Source organism: Pelobates fuscus, chromosome 11, assembly GCF_036172605.1.
Source record: "Pelobates fuscus isolate aPelFus1 chromosome 11, aPelFus1.pri, whole genome shotgun sequence".
Lineage (NCBI taxonomy): Eukaryota > Metazoa > Chordata > Amphibia > Anura > Pelobatidae > Pelobates > Pelobates fuscus.
This window is the reverse complement of record NC_086327.1, coordinates 33,322,413-33,348,194: the sequence shown is the minus strand read 5'-3', so window position 1 is coordinate 33,348,194 and position 25,782 is coordinate 33,322,413. Positions and strand designations below refer to the sequence as shown.

The 25,782-nt window shown below is 43.8% G+C and overlaps 1 protein-coding gene across 1 annotated transcript in view; it reads left to right on the top strand.

Moving 5' to 3' along the window:
- LOC134577543 (carcinoembryonic antigen-related cell adhesion molecule 16-like) overlaps positions 1-25,782 on the top strand; it is a 344,602-nt gene that overhangs the window by 119,861 nt on the left and 198,959 nt on the right. The window lies entirely within an intron of this gene.

The window sequence follows — 25,782 nt, the reverse complement described above, 5'->3', positions numbered from 1 at the left end:
ATGTTTATGATCAACCTCTAGGATCTATCACTCAAAGACAAGATCCATCTGCGGAGCCTGATAATGTGTTGGATACAGAAAATCTAAGATGCATGTTCCTATTGAGAAATTCTCAGAGAGAGATTATGTTGACCTAATATTATATATATATATATATATATATATATATATATATATATATATATATATATATATATATATACAGTTGCAAGAAAAAAAAAGTATGTGAACCCTTTGGAATGAAATGGATTTCTGCACAAATTGGTCATAAAATGTGATCTGATCATCATCTAAGTCACAACAATAGACAATCACAGTCTGCTTAAACTAATAACACACAAATAATGAAATGTTGCCATGTTTTTATTGAACACACCATGTAAACATTCACAGTGCAGGTGGAAAAGTATGTGAACCCCTAGACTAATGACATCTCCAAGAGCTAATTGGAGTGAGATGTCAGCCAATTGGAGTCCAATCAATGAGATGAGATTGGAGGTGTTGGTTACAGCTGCCTTGCCCTATAAAAACACATATGAGTTCTGGGTTTGCTTTTCACAAGAAGCATTGCCTGATGTGAATGATGCCTCGCACAAAAGAGCTCTCAGAAGACCTATGATTAAGAATTGTTGACTTGCATAAAGCTGGAAAGGGTTATAAAAGTATCTCCGAAAGCCTACCGTTTCATTAGTCCACGGTAAGACAAATTGTCTATAAATGGAGAAAGTTCAGCACTGCTGCTACTCTCCCTAGGAGTGGCCGCCCTGTAAAGATGACTGCAAGAGCACAGCGCAGACTGCTCAATGAGGTGAAGAAGAATCCTAGAGTGTCAGCTAAAGACTTACAAAAGTCACTGGCAAATGCTAACATCCCTGTTAGCGAATCTACAATATGTAAAACACTAAACAAGAATGGATTTCATGGGAGGATACCACAGAGGAAGCCACTGCTGTCGAAACAAAACATTGCTGCATGTTTACAGTTTGCACAAGAGCACCTGGATGTTCCACAGCAGTACTGGCAAAATATTCTGTGGACAGATGAAACCAAAGTTGAGTTGTTTGGAAGAAACACACAACACTATGTGTGGTGAAAAAGAGGCACAGCACACCAACATCAAAACCTCATCCTGTCACGTCTAAACATTTGTTATGAAGGAACACAACTGCAGATTTCGTATAGTTTGAATATTTATTAAAGAAAGTAAAAGGTAAAGACTTTAATTCCAATTTATAGGTACTGTAGCTTTAAGTAGTAAACGATAACTGAAGTCCACAATTACAGGCACTGTAGCTTTAAGTAGTAAATGATAACTGAAGTCCACAGTTACAGGCACTGTAGCTTTAAGTAGTAAACGATAACTGAAGTCCACAATTACAGGCACTGTAGCTTTAAGGAGTAAACGATAGTAAATTGCAGACACTGAATCAATAAGGAGTCTCTTAGTAGAGTTAACGGTTTAGGTGATAAGTAATTACAATAGCTGTTCCATACTTTAACTGAAGCAAGACAGATGCAGATAACTGATATGAAGTATGAGTTGAAGTTAGCTGTAACGGGATTGTTTTTACCGAAGGACTTTTGGAGACAGGTAATAACAGCTTTTAGATGCAACTCTTATCACATTGGTTTTACTTAGCTTCCGGCATATAGAACACTGGTTCCCGAGATCTCCTCAGAGGCGTATGAAGAGTGTTTAATCTTTAGTCGTGGATGAGGAGAGGTGAAGGGAACTTTGCAGAGTCTTTCAGTCCGGTCTGGTAGCAGAGGCTTTCACAACGAAGTTGTAGCCGGGTTGTGAGTAAGGAACGTAGTTCAATAATCCAGCCCTGATCAGCTGGTGCAGTCAGATTAAATAGGCAGACCGTGTCATAAAGGGGTGTGGCTAGGCTCCGTGGAACCAGGAAGTAAGAGGATACCATAGTTAAGGCATGACACATCCCAACTGTGCAGTATGGTGGTGGGGGCATCATGGTTTGGGGCTGCTTTGCTGCATCAAGGCCTGGACGGATTGCTATCATCGAAGGAAAAATGAATTCCCAGGTTTATCAAGACATTTTGAAGGAGAACTTAAGGCCACCTGTCTACCAGCTGAAGCTCAACAGAAGATGGGTTTTGCAACAGGACAATGACCCAAAGCATAGAAGTAAATCAACAACAGAATGGCTTAAACAGAAGAAAATACGCCTTCTGAAGTGGCCCAGTCAGAGTCCTGACCTCAACTCGATTGAGATGCTGTGGCATGACCTCAAGAAAGCGATTCACACCAGACATCCCAAGAATATCGCTGAACTGAAACAGTTCTGTATAGAGGAATAGTCAATATTTACTCCTGACCGTTGTGCACGTCTGATCTGCAACTACAGGAAACATTTGGTTGAAGTTATTGTTGCCAAAGGAGGTTCAGCCAGTTATTAAATCCAAGGGTTCACATACTTTTTCCACCTGCACTGTGAATGTTTACATGGTGTGTTCAATAAAAACATGGCAACATTTCATTCTTTGTGTGTTATTAGTTTAAGCAGACTGTGATTGTCTATTGTTGTGACTTAGATGATGATCAGATCACATTTTATGACCAATTTGTGCAGAAATCCATATCATTCCAAAGGGTTCACATACTTTTTCTTGCAACTGTAAATTTATTCGTGGCATAAACCAATATATATTGGTGACATTAGACCAAATATGTTGATGGGCAAACCATGCTCACCTATATCAACAATCATGTGATGAAAGAACAAAATCTAGTAATATACAAACTATCTTGTACTGATGAAGACAATAAGAATTGTATTGACAGTATATAAAATAATGCTAACTATGCTAACAGGAAAATAAATTACTATTTTAATAATATGTATAATAAACAGTTAACTGATATATTACATTTTACAATCTTGTATGAAAACGTTGAACAGAAAAGCATGTTGTCCCATAGTGTAGGACACACTACTATTGTGTATTAGTTCCAAAATCTGTGTGAAACTGACAACGGAGTGTGATAACTGCCCTTCAAATCATAGTATTTGGTTTTATTATTTATTTTGAGATAGAAGCAGATAAAAGTAATAGGATCACTCAAAACATCTTCTGTACCTTGAGACTATTGCCATGCCTTGCTGTATTTGTGGTAGTATATTCAGGGCCGGTGCAAGGATTTTTGCCGCCCTAGGCAAAAAATTTTTTGCCGCCCCCCCCATATGTCCTGCCCACCATGTGACATCACAATGCCCGCCCATATGCTCTGCCATATGGGCCAACGCCAGTCTTCACAAAGTGTCTTTTATCCGAATAGACAGTGTGTTTACATTAAAAAGCCTACAGGTACAGGCTATAGACACCAGAACCACTGCATTATGCTGTAGTGCTTCTGGTGACTATAGTATTCATTTAATGTGAGGTAAATTAGAAATTAGTGCCACTAATAATATATTGGATTGCCTACTTACCACCAGATGAGGACAAGAGGCTGATTATGGGCTCAGTCTGGCACCACAGGTTTGGTGTAGAAGAGGCTCTCTGGAGACTGTTTTTAACAATGCTCACAACAATTAACGAACAGGAAGCAGCTCCATTTTTAGGGCCCCTTAAAGGGCTCAAGGTCTGGGCCCCCAGGGCTTGACCATGAGTATGCCTACAATGCCCACCCATAAATCCACCTACATGGCCCATCCATGAGTTGGGAATGTTTTATGTGTGCAATTTGTGTAAGGGATGTAGTGTGCTTATAGGGGATGCAGTGTGTGTTTGCGTATAAGGAATGCATTGTATGTTTCTGTGTGTGTGTGTGTGTGTGTGTGTGTAAGGGGTGCAAGGTTTGTTTCTGTGTATGTAATGTAGTTTCTGTGTGTAAGAGAATGAGTGTTTGTGTGAACGTAAGAGATGCATTGTGTGTTTCGGGTGTGTCTGTGTGTGAGTAGGAATGCATTGTATGTTTCTGTGTGTGTGTGTGTTGGGGGGGGATGCATTGTGTATGTGTGTAGTGTAAAAGAGAGGGTTTGTGGGGTAGGATAGGGACTGAGAGGGGAGCAGATCTTTTTTTTTTTTTTTTAATTCATAGTGCTCTCCCCTCCGGTCAATTATTGATTTCCCCTTCCCTTCTGTCCCTCCATGTTCTCCCCTTCTGTCCCTTAGTGCTCTCCCTTGGCCCCCTGTCCCTCTGCAGTCCCCCCTTGGTGGTCTTCTCTCTCCCACCCACCCCCTTAGTGGCCCTCCCTCTCCCAAACCCCTTAGTGGTCCTCCCTCTCCCAAACCCCTTAGTAGACCTTCCCCTACTCCCCCCACCCCCTTAGTGGTAATCTCCCCTCCCCCCTCAGTGGTAATTATCCTTCCCACCCCTTAATGGTCCTTACCCTCCTCCCCTCTCCTTAGTGGTCCTCCCTCCTTACCCTCCTTTGGTGGTCCTTCCCCCCCTTAGTGGTCCTCCCTCTCCCAAACCCCTAGTGGACCTCCCGTCCTCCTCCCTCAGTGGTCCTTACCTCCCCACCCCCGTTCCCCCTGTGTTCCTTCACCCCCCTCCCCTAGTGGTCCTTACTCCCCGCTCCCCTCCCCTCCCCTTGTGGTCCTTACTCCCCCCTCCCCTCCCCTAGTGGTCCTTACTCCCCCCCTCCCCTCCCCTAGTGGTCTTTACTCCCCCCTCCCCTCCCCTAGTGGTCCTTACTCCCCCCTCCCCTAGTGGTCCTTACTCCCCCCTCCCCTAGTGGTCCTTACCTTCCCCTCCCCAAGTGGTCCTTCCTCCCCCCTCCCCTAGTGGTCCTTACTCCCCCCTCCCCTAGTGGTCCTTACCTTCCCCTCCCCAAGTGGTCCTTCCTCCCCCCTCCCCTAGTGGTCCTTCCTCCCCCCTCCCCTAGTGGTCCTTACCCTACACTCCCCTAGTGGTCCTTACCCCCCCTAGTGGTCCTTATCCCCCTCCTCCCCTAGTGGTCCTTCCTCCCCCCTCCCCTAGTGGTCCTTCCTCCCCCCTCCCCTAGTGGTCCTTACCCTACCCTCCCCTAGTGGTCCTTACCCCCTCTCATGGTCCTTACCCCCCTAGTGGTCCTTATCCCCCATCCTCCCCTAGTGGTCCTTATACCCCCTCTCTCCCCCTAGTGGTCCTTATACCCCCTCTCTCACCCCTAGTGGTTCTTACCCCCATCCTCCCCTAGTGGTCATTACACCCCCTCTCCCCCCCCAGTGGTCCTTATCCCCCCCTCCCCTAGTGGTCCTTATACCCCCCTCTTCCCCCTAGTGGCCCTTATCCCCCCTCCCCTAGTGGTCCTTATACCCCCTCTCTCCCCCCTAGTGGTCCTTATCCCCCACTCCCCTAGTGGTCCTTATACCCCCCTCCCTCCCTCCCACCCCTAGTGGTCCTTATACCCCCTCTCTCCCCCCTAGTGGTCCTTATCCCCCCTCCTCCCCTAGTGGTCCTTATTCCCTATAGAATGTAAGCTCGTTTGAGCAGGGTCCTCTTCAACCTATTGTTCCTGTAAGTTTATTTGTAATTGTCCTATTTATAGTTAAATCCCCCTCTCATAATATTGTAAAGCGCTACGGAATCTGTTGGCGCTATATAAATGGCAATAATAAATAAATAAATAAAAATACCCGCTCTCTCCCCCATAGTGGTCCTTATCCCCTCCCCTAGTGGTCCTTATACCCCCTCTCTCCCCTCTAGTGGTCCTTATCCCCCCTCCCCTAGTGGTCATTATACCCCCCTCTTCCCCCTAGTGGTCCTTATCCCCACCCCCCCTAGTGGCCGTTACCCTCCCCTCCTGCCTATGTAGCGTGGCCGGGCGGCGCAGAACGCGGGACAGGAACTTCTGTTTCCTGTACCCGGCCGCCGGCAGACTGAAGGGAAGCGCTCACTGAGTGAGCACTTCTTGTCATTCCGCCGGCGGCCGGGTACAGGAAACAGAGGATCATGTCCCGCGTTCCACGCCGCCCGGCCACGCTACATAGAGAGACCGGCAGGAGGGAGCGCTCTGCGCTTCCCTCCTGCCGGTCACTCAAACCCGGCCGCCCTCCATGCAGCAGTGCTGCACCGCCTGAGGCTTGCAAGAGCGCTCAGGCGGCGCAGCATGAGGAGCAACACCGGGCACAGGGATCCGGCGCCCCCTGCTTAGTTGCGCCCTAGGCGGCTGCCTAGGTCGCCTTACAGGTAGCGCCGGCCCCTATATTACCCTATTTCCTAACTCTGGGAGGTATAATTGTGGGCAGGGGCATGGTGCTTATATGGGGGGGGGGGGGGGGGGCATATAAGCACCATGCCCCTGCCCACAATTATACCTCCCAGAGTTAGGAAATAGGTTCATATAGGGGCCGGCGCTACCTGTAAGGCAACCTAGGCAGCCGCCTAGGGCGCAACTTAGCAGGGGGCGTCGGATCTCTGTGCCCGGTGTTGCAAGCCTCAGGTGGCGCAGCACTGGGGAAGGCGTGTCAGTTAATCACAGAAGGATTGGCTTGCCCTTATAGGGTCTTGGTCCTTCAGGGGCGTTTCAGTCTGGAGTGAATCCCTGGCTGAGTACTGAGTAAAGCGGTCTGAACATAGGTTAATAGCTCTAAATACTCTTAGCTTAGCACAAGTGTGTCTAGTGATTGGGGACAAATTCCTCGTGTTCCCATAAGCTGGAAAATGGGGAACAAAACCAGGACACTAGGACAGGACCCTAAAGTTGGGATTGTCCCGCTAAATGTCTCGCTGAACCCATGATAGTTGGGAGGCATAAATTAATCACTTAACATTTCATCTCAAATTTATGTCTATGTCTTGCAGGCTCTGCTACACAAATGTCACGATGCATATGGTGAGCTGAAGATAAGATAATGTCAATAAAGTTCTTATTTTCACATGTGCTTCATGGTATTGTGAGGATGATATGTATTTATTTAGTATTATCATTGGGGTTTTTATGATAATGTTGTAGTATTGTGACATTGTTTGTGATCTCTCAATATTACACTATATCTCTGTTTCAGAGATAAAAGAAGTACAGTGGATTTTGTACACTATGGCTCACCAGTGTGTTCTTCCTGGCATTTCCAAACTATATAGATTGTATTGGCAATGGTTTTTCAAGCCATTTAGATATTTCTAGCCACCTTTCTTTGTTGTGAACTCTTGTTTTTTTTCAACCCGCTTTGCTCTTCTACATTATCTACTGGAAACCAACTAATCAGAGTGCTTGGACAGGCAAGTCTCTCACGAGACTGGGGATATTTTAATCTGAGGGTCATTAGGCATTTTTTTTTATTTTTTACTATTTAATGTGGTGGCTGGCTTGCACACATCGGCAAGCCACTTCATAATTAACTCTTACTCTTCCGAGGGGATTTGTTTTGCCAGGAGGCAAATAGTACTACAAATTGTAGATTATGCTAACTTTAGTGTTCCTATAATTTAAATTTTACTAATGACAGGAGGTGAAGATTTGCTTAAGTCTCTCTTTAATACAACTCACAGCAGCACTTTTTCACAGAGAGAAATTAAAGAATCAGAAACAAAAAGAAACACTTCCTCTTTCGAGCTGCGACCAAAAACGGAAACAGGAAAAATTATAAATTTGAACCCAATAGAATAAAGATAACATAGAATCCAGACAATCCCCTTAAACCATCAAATTCATCACCATAAGCGAACTTTATACAAAAACAAGAAAAACATAATCGAAACCATGAATTTGTTGAGGAAATGTACTCAGAAAAGGCATGTCACCCTCAGATACAAAGTACTAAGTTAAACTAATTTGAAGTAATACTGTAAGCAAGAGAAGCAAACAAAGATAAACACTGAGAGTATACCTTAACAAATACCCAACTCAGCATATCAGGAAACATACAATACTCAAAAGGGGTTGGAATACTAAAGGTAGGGAAATATTTGCCTCCTGTCATTCATACAATTAAGATTATAGGTAAACTAAAGTAAGCATAATCTACAATTTTATCACATGACAGGACGCTTTATATTTGCTGTTTTAACACTCAGTCAGCAAGGCAATCGCAGAATAGGTAGAAGGACGGAAATAAAACTGTCGGAAAGTGCCTTCCCGAGACCAAAGTAGAATATCCTGTAAGGAAGCACCTGCCATCAAGGCTCCAGATGCCGCAGCCCTTTTCACGGAATGCGCCCCGAATGAGGAATCTGGAACCTGCCAGGGATAACAGCCATCTGATCCAGCGTGCCAAGGTAGTGGAGGAAACCGGCTTGTGAGGTCTAAAGTAGGAAACCAGGAGCTTGCCTGACTGGGTAGCGCAGTGACATGCGACATAGCGAGATAATGCTGATACCACGCATAACCTTGGAAATACGGATAAAAAATAGTCAACAAATCCAACTTGGTACGTCTGGATACCGAGAAAGTAATGCCTTTGGGAGAAGGTTAAAGCTCTGGGAGTTCTGGGAAACCAAGCTTGGCCCTGCCATAGTGGAGTCAGTAGAACCAAGGAGGAGCGTTGACGCCTCGGCTGTAATAGAGCCCTGGAAATCATAGCGAATGGAGTAAAAGCATAGGCTCCTCGAGGAGGCCAATCTCTGAGAAAAGCGTCCAACGCTGCACATTCCAGGTCCGGGAGCCAACTGAAGTACCTCGGAACCTGATGGTTCATCAGTGAGGCAAAGAGATCCACCGTGAACAGGCCCCTGGCCTCTGAAATGCATAGTGATATGGACCAGTGCAGACGCCAAACGTTGGCGTCCCTACAATGTCTGGAGAACCAATCCGCCGTCAGGTTCGTCACTCCCGGAAGGTACAGTATGATCCAGCACATAGATTTGTGTAACACAGAGGACTGAGAGGTAATGTATACCGGACCTTAGAATGGCCGGACTAACTTACCAAAGAATAGTCAGTAATAGCCGAGGTCAAGGGATACAGAAAGAGACACAACGAGAAGGAAAAGCCAGGAGTCAGGGATACCAAAAAACAGGGAAGTCAAAAACAATACCAAAGTCAAATAACCAGAATTACCAGAATAAATAATGCACTCTCGGACGCCTACCCCCCAGGCGGTTGATGTATTGTACCACTGAGATGTTGACAATCCTCAGAAGGACGTAGCAATCCAAGAGACGGCTCTTTAGGTTGTGAAGCACAAACAAGCCCACAATCAGTTCCAGTTATCTGATGAGATAATCGGCTTCCGCTAATGTCCAGGAGCCCCTAGTGAAAGCTATCAGATAGGTCACTCTTCATTCCCAGAGGCTCGCGTCTGACTCCACGACAAAGTCCAGTGTTGGGTCGAATATTGCTTTGCTGTTCCATGCCGTCATGTGGAACAACCACCACCCTGAGTTCTATCTTGATGTCTGGGGTGAGCGGAATCAGCTGGTCGTATGATGGTCTCAGGAACAAGCTCTTAAAAGAGCTAAGTGATTAAAGCTCAGGGGAGTATGCAGAACATAGCAATCCCCAGTGTAAGTATAGCTGTCCCCTCCAATCACGAGACAAGACTACATGTTGAGGGTCAAGAAGAAATGTGTTTACTTGGCACCAAAGGGCCTTCTTTTATGCAGGTTTTACACATACAGGACCGCCCACAGGATTTTGCAGAACAACCAATAAACACATAGTATAAACACAAACATTCCCATCAATTACACACAAACGCTCCCCTCTGCCTCTGATATAATTACTGAACACAATGGGTTAAAGTAATTATCACAGGCAGGAAAAATATACTTTTTACACATTCACTGTAACTTTAAAAATATACATTCAATCTTCATAAAAAAATATGCAAACTCAGTACACTTTAATTACAAACATATCCAAAATTCAGCCAATTCCATCCAGGGGTTAAAAAGTTAGTCGGAAGTCCTTTGTGACACATTTTCCTGCCCAAAACAGTTCCATAGATTTGGGCTGTGCGGTCGGTAAATTTCACACTGAAAAAATGACCCATCGTGTGTTCGAATCTTCGAACGTGTGTTTGAATCTTCGAACGGGACTTAGTCTCTTTGGCTGAAAACTCAATGCAGGAGAAGGTAAGGGTCAGTGGTGTTTGTTGAAATGTGTAGCAATTTTAGTTCCATGGATTTGGCTACACATACCGCTGACCTCGTTTGAACGAACAAAGATGGCGGCCTCCATGTGTTTGTTTGTCGAATGGCGGCCATTTTGACTACTTCGGCACTTTGGCTGCATCCAAAGTGCCAATTTAAAGCTGCAGAACTGCTCCAATACAATTTAAAGGGGCAGCAAGAGTCTTTTAAAATCCAATCTGCGAAAATAGTCTTTAACAGGCAATATTTTCCAGGGGCCATAGTCTTAAAGGGGCATTGTTCACCAAAGTCACAATGTGCCCACAGACGGTTCTTAAAAGGCCATAAACAGTCCAATAAAAGTCCATAAGCCCAAATGTTGGTTTAAAAGGGTACAATCTCCCAGGGGCAATAGTCGCAGGGGAGGAGGCAGGCAAGCAGGCCTTTCCAGGACAAAGTGGCGAAGGGCACTTTGTCACAGCAGGGATTGGGCCTTCAGGCGTTGCATGGCACGATAGCATAAGGGGCCCAGGTAGATGGCCTGAATGGATGCTGATAGGACGTATGAAGGGACAAACACTCTCGGGGGTGGGGGTTGCATTCAGTCCTAGTTAGTTTATAATCGGCACTTTGCACATATTCTGAATCCTTTACTTTGTGTAGGGTAGAGATCTGAAAAGAACTGATTTTAAAAAAATACATAAATACATCTGGACAATTGTTATAGATCTGGTTGGGTTGGCCGCAGTCTGACCAGTATTAGCTGTAGTAAATATGAGAAATGCCATTTCAGTCAGAATTCGGCCATTTTCACTCGATTTTGGTATTTACTAAATATTATACTATTAAATATATTATTTAAGTGTGTTGTATAGACATTCTGACAAATTATGGAATTACTGCAATCAAATGAGTGGTATAAGGAAATACTTTAGTTCTGCCTCTAGGTGGCAGCAAAGTACCTGCAATATTGGTCTCCAGCAAGAAAAAGAATAGGTCTTATTTAAGTGAGTAGCACTGTCAATGTTCATAACTGTGTAAAATATATTTATATATTTATGAGAAAGTGTCAGTATGCATATTTGTATAAGATACAAATGCAAATATATGCTTTATAATAACTATGAATTATAATTATTACATTTCATTGATCTATAGCAGCATTTCCCAATTGGTGTTTCGCAGAACCCAAGGGTTCCACGAGAAAAAAATTGGGGTTCCTTGGGGATTTGCCCATCGGGGGGCTCAACCACTTAGGGCCACCTGATGGGTATCGCTAAACAGGGGACCAGAGGGGCGAGACGACCGTTTAAGACCGTGACCAGGCCCCTGGATGCTGGGAAAAAGTGACATACTGAGACTTAGAGCTTGCTGACTAGAGGGAAAGAGGGAGCAGCGGGGAGTGAGCAGGTGCTAAATTGGCACACCAGCCTAAGCCAGACACACTAAAGGAAGTCACCCACCTGCAAAATGTAAGTGAACAGGAGGGTGACTGAAAATAAAAACATGTGTGTGTGTGTGTGATTATGTGGTGTGTGTGTGTATAAATATACACATATATATATATATATATATATATGTGTGTGTGTGTGTGTGTCTATGTGTGTGTGCGTCTGTGTGTGTATGTGTCAGTGTATCTGTCAGTGTGTGTGTGTATGTGCCAGTGTGTGTATCTGTGTGTCAAGGTGTGTGTACCTATGTGTCAGTGTGGATCTGCCAGTTTGTGTCTTTCTGTGTGTCAGTGTATCTGTGTGTATATGTGCCAGTGTGTATCTTTGTGCCACTGGGTGTTTTTGTTTGTATGTGCCACTGTGTATATATGAGTCAGTGTGTGTTTGTGTAAGTGTGTATATAACTGTGTAGGTCTCTATGTTAGTTAATGTGAATGTATATCTGTATAAGTATGTATGTCGCAGTGTATGTGCAGACATCCCAGCAATCAAACACAACACAACACAACACACACGCCTGCAAACACAAACATGACACTGTCAGGGTACCTGTGGTCTCTACCTCCGAAAGAGGTAGAGACTTAGCTGTTCCTCCATCCAGACGGTCTGATGGCTCCCTTCCCCGCAGTCTATCCGGTCATGCTAGGCCGGCCGCGAGGGAGTGACTGCCTTTTACAGCATCTAGGCAGGAAGTAGTCATCAGGACACTCCTCCGGAACGACCTGTCAGTCAATTGCTGCAGGACCAATCAAGACGCCTCGGAGGCGTGGTTACTGCTCTGAACAGGGTATTTAACAGAGCTTCTTTCATTAGCTCATTGCCCTGTCGTGGTTCTAGCTTGTTCTAGTCACTCAGTGCTTGTGTATTCTATTTTCCCTTTTGGTTTTGACCCGGCTTGTTTACCTTACTCTGCTTATCTCTGTTACCCTTGATTCGGCTTGTCTCTCGCTTACCTGTCTTCTGTTACCCTCGACCTCGGCTTGTCTTTGACCATTCTATACAGTGCTACTTACGTTAGTCCGGCCATTCTAAGGTCCGGTATACGTATCTGGCTACTGTTTGTACTCTGCGTGTTGGATCCCTGTCCCAAACCTGACATTACGACAGGGCCAATGGATCCTGCGAGTACAAACAGTCAGCTTGCCTCTCCTGATCCTAGGTTTGAAGCCATGGATCACAGAATGGATCAGATGGCGCTTGCGCTACAGGCTCTATTATCTCGTGCCAATAACCCACCAGAGGAGATACGTAATACCCCTGTTTCTCCTGCCGGTTCAGGTCTAGTGGTAGCCACAGTGGGTGCTTCTTCTCGCATTACTCCCCCAGTACGCTATGGTGGGGTTCCTGAGAAGTGTCGTGGTTTCTTAAACCAAATTAGTATCCATTTTGAATTGCAACCTCGCTCTTATCCTACAGATAGGGCAAAGGTAGGATTTATTATCACCCTACTTATTGAGAAAGCTCTGAGATGGGCCAACCCATTATGGGAGAACGATAACCCATTAGTTTATAACTATAACGCCTTTGTAGCTGCTTTTAGAAGAACATTTGACCCTCCAGGTAGAAAGGTTAATGCAGCCAGACTACTGTTGCGTCTGAGACAGGAGAACCGAACACTGGTGGATTATGCACTAGAGTTCAGGTCTCTGGCGTCAGAGGTCAAGTGGAATGAGCAGGCGTATATGGATGTATTTTTGAATGGCTTATCTGAAGTAATCCTTGATGAGGTTGCTACCAGAGAACTCCCTGAGAATTTAGAGGATTTAATTTCGTTCATCTCTCGTATAGATGAACGTTTAAGAGAGAGACAGAACACTCGAGAGAAGAACCGAAGACCTTATATTAGGTTAGCCCCCGCTTTTCCAAGTCCTGACTCCACGGTATCTTTGCTTCCTGAACCTATGCAGATAGGGTTTACCCGCCTCTCTGAGGAGGAAAGACAGTACAGGAGAAGAGAGGGTTTGTGTATGTATTGTGGAGCTAAGGGTCATTTACTCTCAAACTGTTCTAACCGTCCGGGAAACGCTCGCACCTAAGTCCCTCTAGAGGACAGGTCTTGGGTGTTTCTATTTTGTCCTCTACTCCTAAGTATAAAGATCACAGGCTTCTGCTACCAGTTTCCTTAACTTGCGGGAGGGAAGTAGTAAGGGCTATGGCTTTGATAGATTCCGGTGCTGCTGAGAATTTTATCGACCAAGCCTTTGCCAGTAAAAACAATTTCCCATCCCAGCTAAGGGAGACACCCTTGGCCGTTGAGGCCATAGATGGTAGACCACTACTAGACCCTGTTATCTTTCGTGAAACCATACCCATTGAGTTAAATGTTGGCATCCTACACGTGGAGAATTTATCTCTTCTGCTCATTTCGTCTCCTTCCGTTCCCATAGTTCTGGGGTACCCATGATTGAAAGAACATAACCCTATTATTGATTGGGAGTTAGGGGAGATACTCTCGTGGGGCCAGGGCTGCCAGGATCGGTGTTTGTGCAAGGTTTCTCCATTAGCTAATATTAACATACAGGAGAATCCTACTCAGTCCACAGAAAGACAAATACCAGACCTTTACCTAGACTTAAGGGCAGTGTTTGACAAGAAGAATGCCGATTCTTTGCCGCCACACAGGTCATTTGACTGTAAAATTAAGCTTTTACCCGGGACTATGCCTCCGAGGGGCCATGTATATCCTTTGTCTGTTCAGGAGAACTCGGTTCTAGAGGAGTATATTCAGGAGAATTTAGAAAAGGTGTTCATCAGGAGGTCTTCTTCTCCGGCCGGGGCGGGGTTCTTTTTCATTAAAAAGAAAGATGGCACGCTGAGACCTTGTATCGATTACCGAGGCTTAAATAAAATAACTGTCAGAAATGCCTATCCCATCCCACTGATTACCGAGTTATTTGATCGTCTTAAGGGCTCCAAAATCTTCACCAAGTTAGATCTCAGAGGGGCTTACAATTTGGTGAGAATCCAGCATGGTCACGAGTGGATGACGGCATTCAATACCCGGTATGGCCATTACGAGTACACTGTTATGCCATTTGGACTATGCAATGCTCCTGCAGTATTTCAAGAGTTGATTAATGAGGTACTTAGGGAGTTTCAGCATGATTGTGTTATTGTTTACCTGGACGTCATACTAATACACTCTAAGGAGATTGAGACTCACCATAGACAGGTCAGAAAGGTGTTACACAAACTTCTGCAACATGGTCTATACTGCAAATTGGAGAAGTGCAGTTTTGATCAGTCTCAGGTAGACTTTCTTGGGTACGTGATTTCTGGGGAAGGTTTTAAAATGGATCCTGGTAAACTCCAATCTATTTTAGACTGGCCTTTGCCCAAAGGACTCAAGGCTATCCAAAGGTTTATTGGTTTTTCCAACTACTATAGGCGCTTCATTAAGGGTTACTCCTCTATCATTGCGCCTATTACCAATATGACGAAACAAGGGGCTGATACTAAGTTCTGGTCTGAGGAAGCTCTTGGTGCTTTTAAGACTCTCAAGGAACTTTTTGCCTCAGCTCCCATTCTAGTTCATCCTGATACGACTCTGCCTTTCCTGCTCGAGGTCGATGCTTCTGAGACAGGAGTTGGGGCTGTTCTGTCTCAAAGGTTAGGGGTGGATAAACCGTTACACCCTTGTGGTTTTTTCTCTAAAAAAATTTCTGGGCCTGAGAGCAGATATGACATCGGGGAGAGGGAACTGTTAGCGGTCATTAAGGCTTTAAAGGAGTGGAGACATTTACTGGAAGGGACACTACACCCTGTTACTATCCTAACGGATCATAAGAACTTGTCTTATATTGGGGAGGCTAAGCGCTTGTCCACCAGGCAGGCTCGCTGGGCTTTGTTCCTCACTCACTTTAATTATGTACTCACGTATAGACCTGGTTCTAAGAACTCTAAAGCCGATGCCTTGTCTCGCCAATATGAACCATCCACTATAACTGAACCACTGATGTCCTCCATAGTTCCTAAGGGGAATATCATCGCGAACACGAATCTCAGGATTCACTCTCCATTGCTTTCTGAGATCATGAAGTTTCAGCATTTGGCACCCAAACAGACTCCTGGGGATCGACACTTCGTTCCTGCCGCTCTCCAACTGGAGGTGCTACGCTGTCTCCATAACAGCAAGGTGGCTGGGCATCCTGGTATCCGCAAGACTTATGCGCTGGTCTCTAAAGATTTTTGGTGGCCTGACTTACGCAAGGATATTAAAGAATTCATCGGGGCATGTGAAGTTTGTACCAAGACCAAGCTACCCCATTCGCTTCCATGCGGATTTCTGCACCCTTTAAAGGTTCCTGAAAAGCCTTGGTCCTGTCTGGCAATGGACTTCATTGTTGATTTGCCTATCTCTAAAAAGCAGACTGTCATCCTCACTGTGGTAGACAGATTTACTAAAATGGCTCACTTCATTCCCTTACCTAAACTCCCATCTTCGCCCGAATTAGCGGAGATATTCGCCAGGGAGATTTTCCGGTTGCATGGGATACCTTCCCAAATTGTCTCTGACAGAGGCTCCCAATTTGTTTCCCGTTTTTGGAGATCATTCTGCTCCCAACTAGGCATCAGATTGAATTTCTCCTCTGCCTATCATCCTCAGTCCAATGGAGCTGCTGAACGCACTAACCAAAAAGTTGAACAATATCTACGTTGATTTGTTTCAGAACACCAGGACGATTGGGTCGGTTTGATTCCTTGGGCGGAGTTTGCACACAACAATCTCGTTTGCGATTCTACTCATTCAAGCCCCTTCTTCATGAATTATGGTTTTCATCCGTCTGTTCTTCCTTCGGATTCTCCTTCCCAGGGGGTGCCGTCGGTTGATGTTCATGTTGCCAATTTGAGGAAGTTGTGGGATCAAACTCGACAAATCCTTGTGCACAACTCTATGTTGGTTAAGAAACACGCTGATAAGCGTAGAAGGGCGGCTCCGGTCTTTGTTCCAGGTGATAGGGTATGGCTGAGCACGAGGAACATCCATTTAAAAGTGCCATCCATGAAGTTCGCTCCTCGTTATATTGGACCCTACAGGGTGCTGACCCGTATCAATCCAGTTGCGTATCGTTTAGCTCTTCCTAATACCTTACGCATCCCGAACTCGTTTCACGTTTCATTGCTGAAACCACTCATATGTAACAGATTTTCCTCCACAATAGCCCCTCCTCGCTCCGTTCAGGTGGAGGGTCAGGAGGAGTATGAGGTCAACTCTATTATTGATTCTCGAATCTCCCGGGGGAGAGTACAATATCTGGTTGATTGGAAGGGATATGGTCCTGAGGAGAGGAGTTGGGTACCTCAGGAGGATGTTCATGCTCCCCGTCTCCGCAGGGCGTATTACTCTCGCTTCCCATCTCGTCCCGGTTCATTCCGCACGGTGGGCGTATCTGAGAGGGGGGGTACTGTCAGGGTACCTGTGGTCTCTACCTCCGAAAGAGGTAGAGACTTAGCTGTTCCTCCATCCAGACGGTCTGATGGCTCCCTTCAGTCTATCCGGTCATGCTAGGCCGGCCGCGAGGGAGTGACTGCCTTTTACAGCATCTAGGCAGGAAGTAGTAATCAGGACACTCCTCCGGAACGACCTGTCAGTCAATTGCTGCAGGACCAATCAAGACGCCTCGGAGGCGTGGTTACTGCTCTGAACAGGGTATTTAACAGAGCTTCTTTCATTAGCTCATTGCCCTGTCGTGGTTCTAGCTTGTTCTAGTCACTCAGTGCTTGTGTATTCTTTTTTTTTTTATGTAATTTCTTTTTATTTGGTTTTACAAATAAAGTATACATTTCACATTTCAATCTTGGTATGCATAGAAAGGTTTAGCAGTGTACAATCAAGATGCTTAGATGTAATAATAATACAAAAGTCTTTCAATATAAAATAATGGTGTTGTGAGACAATTCCCAACAGTTGTGGAGTAAACAAAGAAACAGAACTGTTACAGACAAAACAATGTAGTTCCTATCGACGTGTATATATATATGTATGGGCTCATGAGGGGGGGGGTGGAATTGAGCTTTTCTTGAACAATTGATACCCATCAATAAGTCTGTTGTCACTACTAGCTGCTGTCTTAGATTAAATTAAATTAAGTTAAATTAGCTAGGATTTCTTAGAAAGGAGTTCCATGGGTCCCATATTGTGTAATAGGTGAGGTATTTGTCTAGTGCTGACAATCTCAATTCCTCCATTTTATTAATGTGTTCAATTTTTTGAAACCACTCCCGTCTTGAGGGTCTAACATCAGTTTTCCATAGCCCTGCTACCACAAGTTTGGCCGCAGTTAAAAGATAGAGTATTATTGAGTTTTTGAATTGTTTCAAGGAGATTGGGATGTGGAAGAAAAGGAGTGCTTCTGGGGTTAGTAGTATTGGGACTTTGCTTATTAGCTCTGTGATTCTCTGTACTTCTTTCCAGAATCCCTTGATTCTGCTGCAATCCCACCATAGATGGCGGTAGTTGCCCAGCGCCTTCATGCATCTCCAGCAAATCGTTGGAGCATTTGAATCATATTTGTTGATGTCAATTGGAGTGGTGTACCATTGAGATAGAAATTTATAGTTTATTTCTTGGATTGTTACGCTAGAGTGGGCTTTTATCATTTTCATAAAAATCGCTCTCCAAGTTTTGTCCTCCACTGGGGAGGGGAACCAGGAATTGTTTTTGATTGTGTACCAGGGGAGTGAACCATTTGTGTTATCTTGTAGTATTTTGTAGCATATGGAAATAGTTTTAGTTTTTGGCGGGCATGTGCATAGCTCCTCAAATCTAGTGGCCTCTCTGGGTTGCCAGTGTAGCAGGCCTTCTTTGGATAGAAAGTGAGTAATTTGGTGATATTGAAACGATTGTGATAGCGTAGGCTGATTTAAACCTATAATGTCAGTCAGTGGAATGAGTCCTTCTGTTGTGACTAGATCTTGTAGCATAACTTCTCTGTTTGCAGGTCTAAGTTGAAGTTTAGATAATAGGGTATTATTCCTGCCTGGGGGGAATCTGGGATTGTGGGATATTGGGAAGTAGGGTGAAGGTGTCGGGACAAAGTCTTTGTACGTGCGTATGGTTTTCCATACTTGGAGGGTAGTTGCGATGGTCGGTAGGTCTTTAGTTAAGTTCTCATTGTCTATGGGCAGGGACCAGGGGAGTGATCTTAATGGAATTTGTATTTGTGCTTGTTCAATGTGCACCCACGCCTTCCTAGATTTCCCCTCCCGTGACCACTCTAGGATTCGTCCCAGGTGAATTGCTTTGTGGTATCTTTGTATATTGGGGCATCCCAGCCCCCCCCCCTCTTTAGGTTTGGTCAATAAATTGAAGGCAATCCTCGGACGTTTATGGGCCCATATGAATTTGGTGAGCAGCGATTGTATATTCCTGAAGAAAATCCCCGGGATATGTATAGGGATGGTGTTCAGGAGGTATAGAATGCGTGGTAGGACATTCATTGAAATGATGTTAATCCTACCCATCCATCTGAAATGTGGTTTGTCCCATCTATTTAAGTCCCTTTGGATTGCTGCTAATAGGTCCGGGAAGTTTTCTTTATATAGGGTTTTATGTGTATTGGTAACTTTGATCCCTAGGTATGTAATGGAGTGGTTGGCCCATTGGAAGGGGTATCTTTGTTTTAATTTCTTTACTTGATCTGGAGGTGTAGTGATATTGAGGATTTCGCACTTGTCTGCGTTAATTTTGAAATTTGAGTGTGTACTGTATTCGTCTATGGTTTGAATTAATTTGGGTAGGCTGAGAATGGGGTGTTCTATGGTGAAGAGTAAGTCGTCTGCAAATGCAGATACTTTATATTCCGTTTGTTGGACTGTGATACCTTTAATGTCGGGGTGGTTTCTTACTGCTTGTAAAAGGGGTTCTAATGTTAGGATGAATAGTAGTGGGGATAACGGGCACCCCTGACGTGTGCCATTGCTTATCGTGAATGGTTTGGAAAGTTGGCCGTTTACTTTAAGTCTGGCTGTCGGGACGGAATAAATCGCCTTGATCCATTTTATCCATCTTTGCCCAAATCCCAGCATTTCTAGAGTATTGAACATGAAGGACCAATCGACTCTATCGAATGCTTTTTCAGCATCGATTGCTAGGAGCAGGGTTGGATTTTTGGTGTACTTCGTGTTATGTATTAAGTTTATAATTTTTGATGTATTGTCTTTTGCTTCTCTGGCTGGGACGAATCCTGTTTGGTCCGGGTGGATGAGGTTTTGCAGGAATGGTCTGAGTCTAGTTGCTAGCATTTTGGTGAAAATTTTTATATCTACGTTGATTAGGGATATTGGTCTATAGCTGGTGCATTTCTCAATGTCTTTCCCTGGTTTGGGTATGAGGGTTATTGTTGCCTCTAATGTCTGTTTTGGGATGTATTCTTTTTGTGGGATAGAGTTGATTGCCTCTAGTAGGTGTTGGGTTAGTTCTGTTTGGAATAATTTATAATATGAGGCTGAGAACCCATCGGGGCCTGGACTTTTATTATGTGGGGTCTGTTTTACAGCTGTGTTAATTTCGTCTATAGTGAATGGTTCTTCCAAGGACCTTGTAGCAGCTGCTGGGAGGATAGTGTCGAATTTGGTTTCTAGGTATGATTGAATTCCCTCTGTGTTGTTTTCCTTGTCTTTTAGGTTATATAGAGATGTATAGTAGGTATGAAAGGTGTCTGCTATTTCTTCCGTGGTGTGTGCGTAGGTCTCATCTGAGCGTTTGATTTTAGGTATGTATGTGAGCAGTTGTTTTTGTTTTAAGGCTTTTGCTAGAAATTTACCACTTCTGTCCCCGTGAGCGTAATGGAGCTGTTTTGTCCAGAGAATCGCTTTTTTCGCTTTATCTTGGAGGAGTGATTTTAAATCGGTTCTAAGGGCTAGGAGTTTGCAATAGGCCTTGTCTGTCATGTATAGTTTGTGTTCTTCCTCTAGTTTTGATATTTCTTTATGTAGGTCGTTGATTTTTTTGTTTTTCTCTCTTTTGAGTTGAGCGCCCCACTTGATCAGTTCCCCTCTAATTACTGCTTTGTGTGCTTCCCATTGTGTAAAAGCGGAGGTATCTGGGGTTTTATTTTCGTGGAAGTAATGTTTTATCGACTTTTCTATGGAGTCCTTCACTTTTGGTGTCTGTAACAAAAAGGGGTTTAATTTCCACGTTCCTTTGGGGCGTGGGAGTGAAGGGATAGATATTGTGAGATATATTGGCGAGTGGTCGGACCAGGTCATTGGGCCTATCGACGTGTCTGATATCAGACTTAAGTCTCTATGTTCTATGAGGAAAAAGTCTATTCTGGAGTATGATTTGTTCGGGATGGAGTAGTGGGTATAGTCTTTTGTCGTCGGGTGGAATACCCTCCAGCAGTCTGATAGTTGGTGGGTTTTGATGATGTGTTGCATTTGAAGTCTGGTGGTGTTAAGATGGGTACTATGTGTTGATGTGCTGTCTCTATTGGCATCGAGTGATATATTAAAGTCTCCTCCTATTATGAGGATGCCCTTAGTATTTTGCTTTATTTTTGCCATTATCTTCCTCATTGCCCCGCATTGATGTTTATTGGGTAGGTATATTGCCACAAGGGTTATAGGTTCCACCCCCACTGTGCCCTGTAGGATAATGAATCTACCTGATTCGTCCGTGATATGTGTTGAGTACGTGAATGGGACTTGTTTCCCAATTAATATTGCTACGCCTCGTGACTTACTCTGGTTGTAGTTATTGTAATACACATGGGGGAATTGATGATGCTTGAGTTTTGGGGCTTCTGCGCCTTTTAGGTGTGTTTCTTCCAAGAACACTATGTCTGCTTTGGTTTTTGCTACGTCTGTTAGGACCATCTTCCTCTTCTCTGGCGTGTTTAGCCCCCTAACATTAATGGAACATATTTTCAGTGAGCCCATTGTTGAGTGTTGTATTGGCGTTTTGTCTCTTCGATAGTTGGGATGGCTGTATGGGAGTCTATTACTGTGTAAATGCGTTGGGTTTGGTCGATTGGTGGAGTAAATGTTCGGGAATGTTCGTGTGTGTGTAACACTGCTAGTATACAGGCAAACAAAATAAGTACATTAACGAATAAACAATATAACATCAACTATTTACAGGTATTTTTCAATGAGGTCGCGGGTATGAAGTACTACGAAGGGGAGTTCTGGAGGAACTTTGGACCCTTCGTGTGGTTATAGAGATCTACCTTTAGATGGGTTGTGGTAAAGTGAGAAGTTAGAATATAGGTAAACCTCTAAATAGGAGACGGTACTCTCTTCTGGGTTAGTCTAGCACTAGGTGCTAGCCCAGATGAATTTTAGAATTGTGGCTAGGTAGTGAAGTAAGTGTTGGTACCGCTCTTGGCCTTCAGGGCCGTGGGTTGTGTCCTAAGTGAACTGGAGCACTATATCACTGTGTACAGTGCTATTAATTCTTTGCCTCCGGTACTGAGTTAACTCTCCGGATGGCGGCCATTTTGACGCTTGTCGTCCTTAACTGGCTTTGAACAGGTGTAGTTTAGGCGGATGTTTTAGATAGGTATCAATGTGACAGGTACTAAAAATAATATGGTGTTTTGACCCTTTCGGTTGAAATTATATATCAAGTCAATTACTTAATAACAACATGTCAAATGCATACATTAAAATCCATATACATATGGGTCAGCAGCTAATTATTTTATCATAGTGCAGTAACCAATGTATTCTTAATTGGCTGGTTGGTATAGTTATGATTTACAGTTACGTATCGCATTACTTATCGGCATTATCTGAGTATAATTACCCTTCCCTTAGTCGATGATTAGGTGGGTGGGCAAGTCCAATAATACTTTAGGCAATTATATGTCTCTTTTAACTTTAGGAGTTGTGTCCTTTTTGCTTCTAGGCCTTGTTTCAGTTTATTTTCCTAGGAGTCATTGGATTTTTCCTTGATCTTAGGAATGGTGAGGCTGGCGGGGTCTTCCATGAAGTTCTTCTCCGCGTGTCCAATACTTGTCCCGTCTGTCTTATGTTTTGCGGTTTGGTCTTTTCAGGTTCCGATATATCGTACCAGTCCGGTATCTCTATGTTAGGTATGTTTAGGCGTTGGGTGAAAGCTTCTACTTCTGCTGCTGAAGTTAGGGTGGCTTGAATTCCTTGGTGGGAGGCCGTGAGTGCAAAGGGGAATCCCCATCTATATTTTATATTAGCTTGTTGCAGAGCTAACGTTAATGGTCTCAGCGCCCGTCTGCCCCTTAGGGTTAGCCATGCCAGGTCAGGGAGAATCAGTATTTTCGCATTGTTAAACATTATGTCTGAAGATTCTCTGGCGTTTCTCATAATGTCCTCTTTTTCAGTGTAATAGTGGACTCTGCATATTATGTCCCTGGGGGAGTCTTGTGGTAAGCCTTTGGGTCTTAAGGCCCTGTGCGCTCTATCTAATAGAATTGGGGTATCTTCTGGCCTCTGTAGAATCTTGTTAAACAGAGATTGTAGTATATTATGTAGGTTTTCAGGGTTTTCCTGTGATTCTGGTAACCCTCTTATCCTAATATTGTTTCTTCTGCCTCTATTGTCGAGGTCTTCAGTGTTCCTCATAATGTATAGGGTTCTGGTGTCTCTGTTTTTTTGTTGATGTTCTAGGGTGAGGAGTCTGTCTAAAATTTGATCTCTGTCCTCTTCCAGGTCTCCCACCCTCGTGTTTACTTGCCTGATGTCTGCAGAAATGGCGGATACTTGATCTTGTACGGAGGATTCGAGCTTCGCTATCATGCTAGCCAGTTCCTCCCTGGAAGGTAGATGTGCGAGAGTTTCTCTAATGTTTGCTAGTCCATCTGCGATGCTGGTTGATGGGGAGATCCCTTCTCCTGTCTCGCTGGGGTCAGGCGTTTTGCGCGGGCAAGATGGCGTCGCCATGTTGTCCGTTAGGCCTTCTCCTAGTACTTTTACTGTATCTCGGAAATACTTATCGAGACCGCTCGAGTTTCTTGGCGTGCCCGATTCTTGGGTGTATAAGGGCTGAGTCTGTTTCCTTTTGTTGCCCATTAAATAGATAATATCAGTTTTTTATGCCAGTATTGTTGCCGCCGGCCGGGAGCTCACAGCACTTGCGACCGTTCACATCGGATGTCAGGACACGCCCATCGTGCTTGTGTATTCTATTTTCCCTTTTGGTTTTGACCCGGCTTGTTTACCTTACTCTGCTTATCTCTGTTACCCTTGATTCGGCTTGTCTCTCGCTTACCTGTCTTCTGTTACCCTCGACCTCGGCTTGTCTTTGACCATTCTATACAGTGCTACTTACGTTAGTCCGGCCATTCTAAGGTCCGGTATACGTATCTGGCTACTGTTTGTACTCTGCGTGTTGGATCCCTGTCCCGATCCTGACAGACACACAACGATACCCCTGAACTCTAACTGTAAAATGATATACAAACAGTTAAACACAAATACTAAACATAAATATACATCCGCATTTAAATCCAATACTACATCGAAACACACCTCTGCATGCAAATGCAAACCTTACATACAAACACATCCCCACTAAAATTATATACAAACACCAACTCTACACACAGAATAACACCTGCTCCTAAGTACTACAATCCGTTTACTATTGGTAAAAATTGGTATATATATTGCAAAAAATCTAAATTTGGGGGGGGTCCATGATACACTATGTCAAAGGATTCCATGGGAAAGTTTAATTGGGAATCCCTGATCTATAGAATAATAACTATTAGAAATATGTCCTAATTATGTTTGTGATCTACTTCCAGCATACATTGATCGCAAACAAAATCCACCTGCAGAATATGATGATGCTGTAGGTAACGCAAAGGTGAGATGTGTGTGTAAAAATAACTTCCGTTTGGTTACAAAATGCTTCTCTTCACAATATAAAAGTACATTATCAGGCTTCTCCCAGATTGTGCAGAGTCTTTATATAAATCACATAAATCGGTAGGTCAGGTGAGCCCAAAAGGTAGATCCCCATATGTTTTAAAACTACAACTCCCATGATTCTTTGCACACCTTCAAAATGCTTTTAGAATGACAAAGCATCATGGAAGCTGTTATTTAAAACGTCTGGGGATGTTTGAGCATCCCTCTGGTAGATCATATTGTAGCAAAAAATACAATTGTGAAAGTCCTGCTGAAAACAGTAGTGCAATTTCTACATCTTAATCAGGTGCCCTTTTTCCTACACGCTATTATACTGTTGTTTTCAGGGTAAGGCTTATATGGAACACAACTAAAGTATTCTGAACAGCAGTACAAGAGCTCTGATTTGTTTAAGAAGTGACCTGGAATTAATTCCTGAGCTATATAATAAATTAATAACAATCTAGTGGCTGCTCGTTTTTTAAGGAAACAGGCTCCCTGAGGAAGCTGATCGACCAGGATGGAACCCAGCCAAGATAAGGTCCCTTCCATTCCCGTATAAAATAGGTAGGGGTTATTCTATGTCTGTACCACTGCACTGCACTGCAAAACACTGTGATGTTAAACTCTCTCTGGGGGGAAAAAAGTGCAAGTCTCTTGATATGTCCTGTCTCATATTTGCAAAGTCAGTCACATTTACTCTTGATGTGTCAGTAAAAGTTTGAATGTCTATCTATTCACTTCAAAAATAAAGAATTCAATTTTTTTTAATTTTTCTTAAATAGGGAGGGGTGTGACGTTTAATAATATGCTCAATTCCAAATGTCATATAAAGCCCATCACTTTTCCTTGAAATGTATCAAAGAATGCACTTGCATCTTACTGACCAAAACCTGTCCCTCATTGTTGCTGCCATCAACGTCCTACTCTTCATATGCCAAGTGCCAAAGTCATTGATGCAATCTCACTCATGCAAGAGTACAACACTGGAGTTGGTTCCTGGAAGATGAAACGTCAAGAGCTGAAGAGGACCAGCAGGAAGATGATGATGGTGACAATAAGGGACAGGTTTAGGTAAGTAAACTTCCCCTTTCCCTGCTTCCTCCAGCCACCACACTGCAGGATATGCAAGGTCCCCAGATGATGACAAATCAACTTTAATTTAATAGAGTGCACCCCCATACCTTTGGTGTGTTGGGGTGGACTTTGCTGCTAAGAGAGTTTTTTTTCCACCAAAAACTTTCCATCTGCTCAGTCTCTATCCACTGCATATACTGCTTGGGTTTCTCTGTATTTTCTTCAAGACTAAATTACTCAGAGTAAAAACTACCATGAACTCAAAGTTAATTTAGAATGGATGTCAAATTTAAGATCAAAACATTTTAACTGAAAGCATAGTTTACTTTTGTTTTATTTTTCTGTTTTTTTTTTTTTTCATTTTTCCCAATACTTTAAAAAAAAAATCACCCATTTCCCCAGTGACAATATAGGAGAAAGGCACTAGAATCAGGCTGTGATAATAAATATATAACAGTC